The following is a 9,076-nucleotide window of genomic DNA, read 5'->3' as shown; positions in this document are numbered from 1 at the left end:
TTCTCAATCTTGGAATCCACCTGGGGAATGTGAAACCCCTGATACCTGGGTCCCAAACCCAGAGGTTCTGATTTAATTGGCCTCTGTGTCAATCCCAAGGGCGTTGGGTTTTCACAGCTCCAGGTAACACTAAAGTGCCACGTGGTTGAGGACCACGTGGCTTAAACAAATAGGTTATACGTGAAACGGTTAACGTCTTGATGTCTCTACCTGTATGCAGGAGACCAGAGCTCTCCCTTCCGCGCCACCAGTTATTTCTGGGGCTCCCCACGGCCCCAGAAGAACTTCATTTGGGCTCCCAAACAGGTCTATGAGCGGCAGCCACCGCCTAGCCTTCGCCAGGGTTCTCTCTGGTTCTCATCCCCAGCCCACGAGGCCGCTTGGAGCGCCCCCTGCTGCCGCTGACGGGCGCTGAGCGCCTGTCGGCGGGAAGAAAGGCCTCCTCCGGGTCCTGTTTCCGAGGCTGGTTCTCACAGGTTTTAACAGCTCCCCAGCGGCTAGGACTCGCCCGCTAACCGAGGGGTCAAAGATCCTGACTTCCCGGCTTGACTGGGAGCACCAACCTAGCTCTCTCCTCCCGTCCTCCTCCTCTCTCACTTTGGCCTCACCCCAACGCCTTTCTTCTGCCAGCTGGGGGCGGATTGGAGGGGCGGAGCGGCGGAGGAACACCTGGACTGATGACGAACAGGATTCTGGGGGTTGAGTGTGTGGAAGGGCGGGTGATGTGTCTCCACCAGTAGCGACTGGCTAAAAGTGCTCAGTTTTAGGAATTCCATCTGTGTTAAAGCAATAGAAATGTGGTATGGAGACGTTTAGAAATAGAAGCCCAGCAGTGGGCTCTGAGGTCCCGCGGATGTGCCGCTTGCTTCAACAGTGTTTGGACTGAACCGACCCAGTGACGCCCCTTGCTCCAGGCTCCAACCACCCTCTTAACATTTTTCCAGTTGCAACCTTCAGAATCAGCCCTCAGCTATCCTCGACCACCGGGACTAGCCAACACCGTTTTTTGAGCTTAACTCTTTATTACTGATCAACCATGAGCACCCGTATTCTTCAGAATTATTCTGCGGAGGTAGAGGCTGTCGTCAACCGCCTGGTCCAACGTGCATCTGCGTGCCTCCTACACCTACCTCTCTCTGGGCTTCTATTTCCACCTCCACCATGTGGCTCTGGAGGGCGTGGGGCACCTTTTCCAGGAATGGGCTGAGGAGAAGCGCGAGGTGTCAAGCCTCTCTTGAAAACACAAAACTAGTGCAGCTGCCGCAAGCCCTTCCAGGATGTGCAGAAGCCATCTCAAGATAAGTGGGGTAAAACCCAGGACGCTATGGAAGCCACCATACTCATGGTCTGTCCGCGCAGACTTCCACCTCTGTGACTTTCTGGAGAGCCGCCTCCTAGATGGGCAAGTGAAACTCATCAAGAAGATGGGCGACCACCTGACCAACCTCCGCAGGGTGGCTGGTCCCCCAGGCGGGGCTGGGCGAGTATCCCTTCCAAAGGGTCACCCTCAAGCACCACTAGGAGCCTCCGAAGCCCAGCGGCCTTTGAGGAGTCCCTCTGGTGTCAAGGCTTCTCTCTGAAGCGCCTCTCGGCAACCACTAGGCAGCTTTTTAAACACCCTGGAGCCCTCTCCCAAGCCTTGGACCAAATGGAAACAATAAAGCTTTTTGCAGGGGGAAAAAAAAAAAGAAGCCCACGTGAAGGTTGTTTACCAGATAATACTTAAAGTGAAATGATTAGCTATGTGGCCTCAGGCAAGTCCTTTACTTCTACTTCTCTGAACCCATTTCCTGCCTTGTAAAATGAGATGTGAAACGAAAGCAGAAAAATTGGGAATCAAAAGAAGACTGTTCTGGATTTGATTCTTCTCTTCTGGTTTAAATTCAAGGAATTAGGGAGTCTTTGCATCAAGGCAAGGACAGTACACTGGCAGACATCCATGGTGACATCTTCCATGGTATGAAGCATGTGGTTAAGAAGGTGGCTCTGGAGACAGCAATTACCATCAGGGTAACCTTAGGTAAGTTCATTAATCTCCCTGTGCCTCAGTTTCCTCATCAGTAAAATGGGATAGTAATTACCTTTATTATAGGACACAAATATTAACTATTAATAGTAACGATTGGGAAAGAAAATCAGAGAGTGAATAAAAATATTTTTTTCCAACACCATCCCATTCTCTAAAATGGTACTCCAGCATCACCCAGGTGCTTGTTACAAATGCGAATTATTGGACCCCACCCCAAACCTACTCAATCAGAAAGTATGAGGGGCAAGGCCCAGGAATCTGTTTTGGAATCTTTCCGGAATCTCTAGGGGATTCTTATGCATGCTAAAGTTTGAGCAGCACTGTTCTAGAATCTTCCTCCCCAAAGTGTGGTCCAAACCCCAGAATCATCAGCATCTCCTGGGAATTTGTTAGACATTCAGAATCTTGGGCCTCACTCTGGATGTGCTAAATTGTAATCTGTGTTTTAACAAGATCCCCAGGTATTTCTATGTACGTTAAATCTTGAGAAACACTGCCCTAGAACTGCATCTTTAATTTAGTAGCCACTAGCCATGTGTGGCTATTAAAATTAAATTAATTAAAATGAAATAACATTAGAAATTCAGTTCTTCAGTCACACTAGCCATATTTCAAGTGCTCAAGAGCCACATGTGGCTAGTGGTTACAGTATTGGACACTGCAGATTATAGAACATTTCTACCATCTCAGAAGGTTCTATTGGACAGTGCAGCTCTAGAATAATTATTACTATAATTATTTTTTTGTGACCACAGAGCATCTAGATGAAGCAGATTACCTGGGACAAGGTTGACAGACTCTAATGTTTAAATGAGCCAAGCAGGTGAAGTAAGTGAATGAAGTAGACCAGTTATAAGAGAATCAAAAGCACAAGGGCAATGGTAAGTTGCCAGTGATTCTCCACATCCATGCTGGGACTACAACTGGGAGTGCTGGTGACTGTGGTAATCTGAGAAAAGCATGTTTAGATCCAGCCAATGTTACCATGGAGGAGGCTAAGCCCAGGTTAGGATAGATTGTTCTATTTTTGTTTAAGAAGCTAGACATCTGGATTTTTATGTGATTCTTAAATTTTGATTACTAAGTCAAAATTTAAAAAATGCTGTGCTAGCCAAGGAGACATTCATGAAAGCCTCGTTTGGCCTTGATGTTGTGACCTGGAAATCAAGCTGTCTTGTTCTGCCTTGCAAGGTCAGTTGTTTGCCCTGTGCATGTCCTCCTTTCTTGCCTCTGTTTCTTCTTTTTTCACTTCTTTTGGTCTTTGCTTTGCTTTCCCTTCCCTTTTTTCTTCTCTCTCTCCTCTTTTAATTTTTCTTTCATTCAGTAAGCATTTATTGAATGCTCTCTTTGTGCCAGGCATGGTGCTAGAGACTCAGGATACAAAGATGAATCAACATTGCCAGTCCACTCAAAGAGCCCACAGTTTAGTGGGAGACTCAGCTATGAGCATAGATAATGAAAGTGCAATTTGAGGAGTGCTGTAGTAGAGGTATGTCCAAAGCCTTATGGAGTGGTAAATAATGGAGTAAGCCAACTTTGAGGGGGAGGGATCAGAGAGATCTTCACACATGTGGGATATCTGAACTGAGTTTTGAAGGATGTGCAGGAGTTTTCCAGGTTGAAGGGCTGGGATAGAAGTGGGAGAGGGTATTTTTAGTGGAAGGAACAGCTTGGAGGCTTGACAGTACTTTGTGTGTTTAGCAAGAAAATTTCTGGGTGGCTGATGTGTAAAGTATTATATATAAAGTGATTTACTAGACCTCCTTGTTCTTAAAAGTCTGTCTGCTAGCCACTCTCTGCCACTATTTGAGCCACTTCCTCCTACCCCCAGGCTCGTTTCACCTCAGCCTTGTACCCCTGAGTCTACAACCTGCTTCTAGAACCTCACCCTCCACCTTTCCCCTCCCCTGCTGTCTTTCTACTCCCTTCTCCCTCCTGCCAAGATCTTGCTCCATCCACTTAAAATTCAGAGTGCCCTTTACATATTCAAAACCATCTGGTGCTCAACCAACCAGAGGGAAAATAAAGATGCTGAAACTGTTAACCCATTTAAATGTCAATGACTCTGAGGTTTTTATTTGGAACCTGATTAAACAAAGTGTTAGAAACCTAAGACAATTTTTTTGAAGTATAGTTGATTTACGATGTTGAGTTAGTTTCTGCTGTATAGAAAATTGACTCAATTATACACATATATATATATACGTTCTTTTTTATATTCTTTTCCATTATGGTTTATCTCAGGATATTGAATATAGTTCCCTGTGCTGTACAGTAGGACCTTGTTGCTTATCCAACCTGAGACAATTTATGAGACGATTGGAAATTTGAACACTAACTGGATATTAATGATTGACATTTTTAGGTGTAATAATGGTATTGTGGTCATGTTAAAATGAAAGTCTTAATCTTTAGAGATGCGTCGGATATTTATAGATGAATTGATATGAAGTCTGAGATTTGCTTCAAAATTACATAGGAGTGAGGGGAATTGAGGTACAGATGAAACAAGATTGGCTATGAATTGGTTATTGTTGAACCTGGGTGATAGGTACATAAGGGTTCATTATGTTAGACTCTCTAATTCTCTGTATGCTTGCATATATATAATATTCAAAATACTCCATGCTATTTGTTGAATTGTGTCCTTCAAAAAGATATGTTGAAGTCCTAACTCCTGGTACCTCTGAATGTGACCTTATTTGGAAATAGGGTCTTTTCAAATGTAATCAAGTTAAGATGAGGTTATTAGGGTGGGCCCTAATCCAGTATGACTGGTGTTTTTATAAGAAGGGGGAAATTTAAACAGTCAACTAATATTTGACAAGGGAGCCAAGAATACTCAACAGGGAAAGGATAGTCTTACTATAGAAATAAATCGTGTTGGGAAAACTAGCTAACCACATGCAGAATACAGTTGGACCTGTATTTTATACTGCTTAAACGATTAATTCAAAATGGATTAAAGACTAAAACATAAGACCTGAAACCATAAAACTCCTAGAAGAAAACATGGGTGGTAAGCTCCTTGACATTGGTCTTGGCAATAATTTTTTGAATATGACACCAAAAGAACAAGCAACAAAAGCAAATATTAGTAAGTGGGACAACAACAAACTAAAAAGCTTATGCACAGCAAAAGAAACAATCAACAAGATTAAAAGGCAACCTATGGAGTGGGTGAAAAATATTTGCAAATAATATACCTGATAAGGGGTTAATATCCAAAATATATAAAAAATTCATACAACTCAATAGCAAAAAACCAAATCCCATTAAAAAATGGTCAGATGATCAGAATAGACATTTTTCCAAAGAAAACGTAAAGATGGCCAACCAGTCCATGAAAAGATGCTCAACATCACTAATCATCAGGGAAATGCAAATCAAAACCACAATGAGATATCACCTTACACCTCTTAGAATGAGTATCATCAAAAAGCAAACAAAACCCCGAGATAACAAGTGTTGGTGAAGATGCAGAGAAAAGGGAACCCTTGTGCACTGTAAATGGAATGCAAATTTGTGCAGCCACTATGGAAAACAGTATGGGGTTCCTCAAAAAATTAAAAATAGAACTGCCATATAATCAATCTAGCAATCTCACTTCTAGGTATATATCCAAAGGAAATGAAAACAGGATCTTGAAGAGATATCTGCACTCCCATGTTCATTACCTCTTTATTCATAATAGCCAAGATCTGGAAACAACCTAAGTGTCTGTCAACAGATGAATGGATAAAGTAGATGTGGTACATATACACAGTGGAATACTATTCAGTCACGAGAAAGAAGGAAATCCTGTCATTTGTGTCAACATGGATGAATCCTGAGGGCATTATGCTAAGCGAAATAATCAGACAGAGGAAGACAAATGCTGTATGGTATCACTTATACATGGAATCCCCAAAAGCCAAAAGTCATAGAACAGAGAATAGAATAGTGGTTTACCAGGACAGGGGAAATAGGGAAGTGTCGGTCAAAGGGTACAAACTTCCAGCTGTACGACGAATAAGTTCTGAGGACCCAAGGTACAGTGTGGTGATTATAGTTAATAACACTGTATTATATACTTGAAAGTATATAAAAGTAGATCTTAAATGTTCTCACCACAAAAAAGAAATGGCAAGTATGTGAGGCGATGGAGGTATCAATATTAGCTAATGGTGTGGTGGTAATCATTTTGCAGCATATAAGTGTATCAAATCAACATGTTGTACACCTTAAACTTTCATAGTGTTATATGTCAGTTATATATCACTGAAGGTGGAAAATAACAGGAAGGGGGGAATTTGGACGGAGACACACAGGGGAAGTTCCATGTGACTGGCGGAGGCAGAGACTAGAGTGGTTAGCTGCCAAGAAACCCAAGGATTGATGGCTACCGCCAGACTAGGAAGAGGCAAGGAAGGATTCTCCTCTTGAGTCTTCACAGGGAGCATGATCCTAAGAAGACCTTGATTTCTAGCCTCCGGAACTGTGGGGCAATAAAGGTTTGTTGGCTCAAGTTACCCAGTTTGTGGTTCTTTGTTTTGGCAGCCCTAGGAAACTAATGCACTCCATAATAAAAAGTTAGAATAGTAACTATATAACTTAAACTCTTCTTTTTTTCTTTGCTTCCTCTTCTACCACATCATAATCTAAACATCTTCAGTATAGGTCCATCTTGGACATGATATTCTGTCACTTTGAATAAGGACAATGACAGAGAACTGAACATCTAAATAAGAGGGAGAGGTTGAGGTAGAGGTAAGGAAGGTGGGATTAGAAGAAAACTAGACAAAGGCATAAACCACCGCACAAAACTACACAGCCCCACAAGACCCCTAGAATTTCCTGAATAAGCCAAGCTCCTCTGGGCCTCTGTTAGTTCCTTGCTGGGGTCACAGACTTGGCTTTTGGTCTTGGATCTGCCATTTTCTAACTCAGAGACATTGGGCAAGCCATTCAATACAAAAGACTTATTTTCTCCTCAGTAAAGTGAGGGGGTTGGGTTACACCAGGAAGCCTTCCTTGCTTGCCCTACACTGGCTCAGGTGCTCCTACATCATCTGAACCGATCTGTGCCTACTGTAGCGTGCATCACCTGCTTGTTATTGGTTACTGTCTATCGCTACTACAAGACTGTGAGCTTCTTGAAACAGGACCTGTCTTGTTCACCACTGGATCCCCTCACTGAGTCCCTGACCTCATGCACAGTAGACCAACAAAAGTAGCTTGGTACAACAACACTGTATTTGTGATAATCTTATACAAATCTATGGTAAAAATTCTCTTTCAGAGAGCTAGAGAAAAAGCCATTTGTTTGCACGTAACTCTTTAACTCTTTACTCTGAGTTCTGCTAGGGACTGATCTTCCATTTTCTATTTGGCTGTCAGTCTCCCTCCCCACCGGGGCTGCCACCTCATTGAGCTCTGACATTGCTTGTGCATTTGGTACAATGCCCAAAACTGTGCTGAGGAAAACTAAAGTGCTTGCCCAGGGTAGATTTTTTTTTTTTTTAATTTTTGGTTGCACTGTTTTTAAAATTTTTGGTCTTCGTTGCTACATGCGGGCTTTCTCTAGTTGCGGCGAGCAGGGGCTACTCTTCGTTGTGGTGCGCAGGCTTCTCACTGCGGTGGCTTCTCTTGTTGTGGAGCACGGGCTCTAGGCGCGCAGGCTTCAGTAGTTGTGGCGCACGGGCTCTAGGCGTGCAGGCTTCAGTAGTTGTGGCGCACGGGCTTAGTTACTCCGTGGCATGTTGGATCTTCCTGGACCAGGGATCGAACCCGTGTCCCCTGCATTGGCAGGCAGATTCTTAACCACTGCGCCACCAGGGTAGATTTTTTGTGTGTGTTTGAAGTTTTGTGCTTTTCAATGATGAGAGTTAAGCCTTACAACTAGTTTCAGAGAGGAAACAAGAAAGTGACACAGTACTGTAGGTGTTTAACAAGGGCTTGGAAAGAAGGATTTTTGTTTGCTTAAGGGAAGACATCAGATCTGCAGATATGCACGTATTGTTGAAGCCCTGAAGAAAAATGAGTCAGGGAGAGCACTTCAAACACAGGCAGGTTGGTTTCTGCCATGAGTATCAAATGAGATCTTTCTTTAGGAGTGGTTTCATTTCAGGATAAAGGGGAATTTCACAGTGCAGTTACTGTGTGAAAAATGTGTAATCTGGTATCTAGCAATTTTGGCAGAGTGGTAGATACGTCAAGACTTTGGCATTTTGGTGAACTAGTTTTACAAAAAGTGTGGGTATTTCTTTATAAGGTGATTTCTAAGATCTTTTCTAATCTAAATTTCTGTGCGTCTCTGAGTAGAATTTTTTTCTATTCTATTTTCAAAATTATCCAAAGTAAGTTCTATCTAAGCTAAAAATTGATGGAAGGTATGACAAGAAAGTGTTAAGACTTTTCTTCCAGCAACATATTCACATGGTCCCCTAAAAAAAAAGTTCTTAAAATCTGTAAGCGCGTGTCACCATTCCTCAGATGGCCACAAGATGGCAGACTTGGGCTAGTAGTAGGAGACGGGTCCAACCCCCCCCACCCCCCACCCCCACCCCGCCAAAGCATTTGTTAGTTGCTGTGATGTTGCAAAAAGAATCCAGATCTGGTTGTTTCTTTGCCTCTGCACCTCTACAGTGTGATCAGCTGGTATCCTTGTCCGTCACAGACATTGCATCAATAAAACCTAGAAGAAATCTTAAGCAATCTAGCAATTCTGAAAGTTGCTCAGGCCAGTATGCTGATGTCAATGCTGTGTGGAAGAGAAATACGTTGTTAACAAAGGGAATGTGTGTGTTTGTGCGTGTGTGTGCGCACGCGCACGCCAAGGACCACTGGTTATCTGAAACTTTGTGGTCATAGGTAGGATTGATGCAGAAGCTTAGAGATACATTTTTGCATGTTAGGAAATAGGGTGTAGGGAGGAGTAATACTGAAAATGTTATTAAATATCACTAAATGATGTTAATAATGAATTAAGTGTCACTGTATGGTAACCTTCAACAGGATAAGGACAGGTTGTTTTGTTGACCACTGAATCCCTTGAATATAAAAAAG

General features: G+C 42.9%; 1 pseudogene across 1 annotated transcript; it reads left to right on the top strand.

Annotated features, from left to right (window-relative positions):
- Positions 1–680: 680 nt before the first annotated feature.
- Positions 681–8,571, top strand: LOC309636249 (ferritin light chain pseudogene; annotated as a pseudogene). The gene has a single exon. The product of its transcript is annotated as a ferritin light chain pseudogene (transcript).
- The last annotated feature ends 505 nt before the right edge of the window (positions 8,572–9,076 follow it).

The sequence above is a fragment of the Balaenoptera borealis genome, assembly GCF_965194805.1.
Source record: "Balaenoptera borealis genome assembly, chromosome: 10".
Classification (NCBI taxonomy): Eukaryota; Metazoa; Chordata; class Mammalia; order Artiodactyla; family Balaenopteridae; genus Balaenoptera; species Balaenoptera borealis.
The sequence above is the reverse complement of the archived record's forward strand: the minus strand, read 5'-3'. Positions and strand labels throughout refer to the sequence as shown.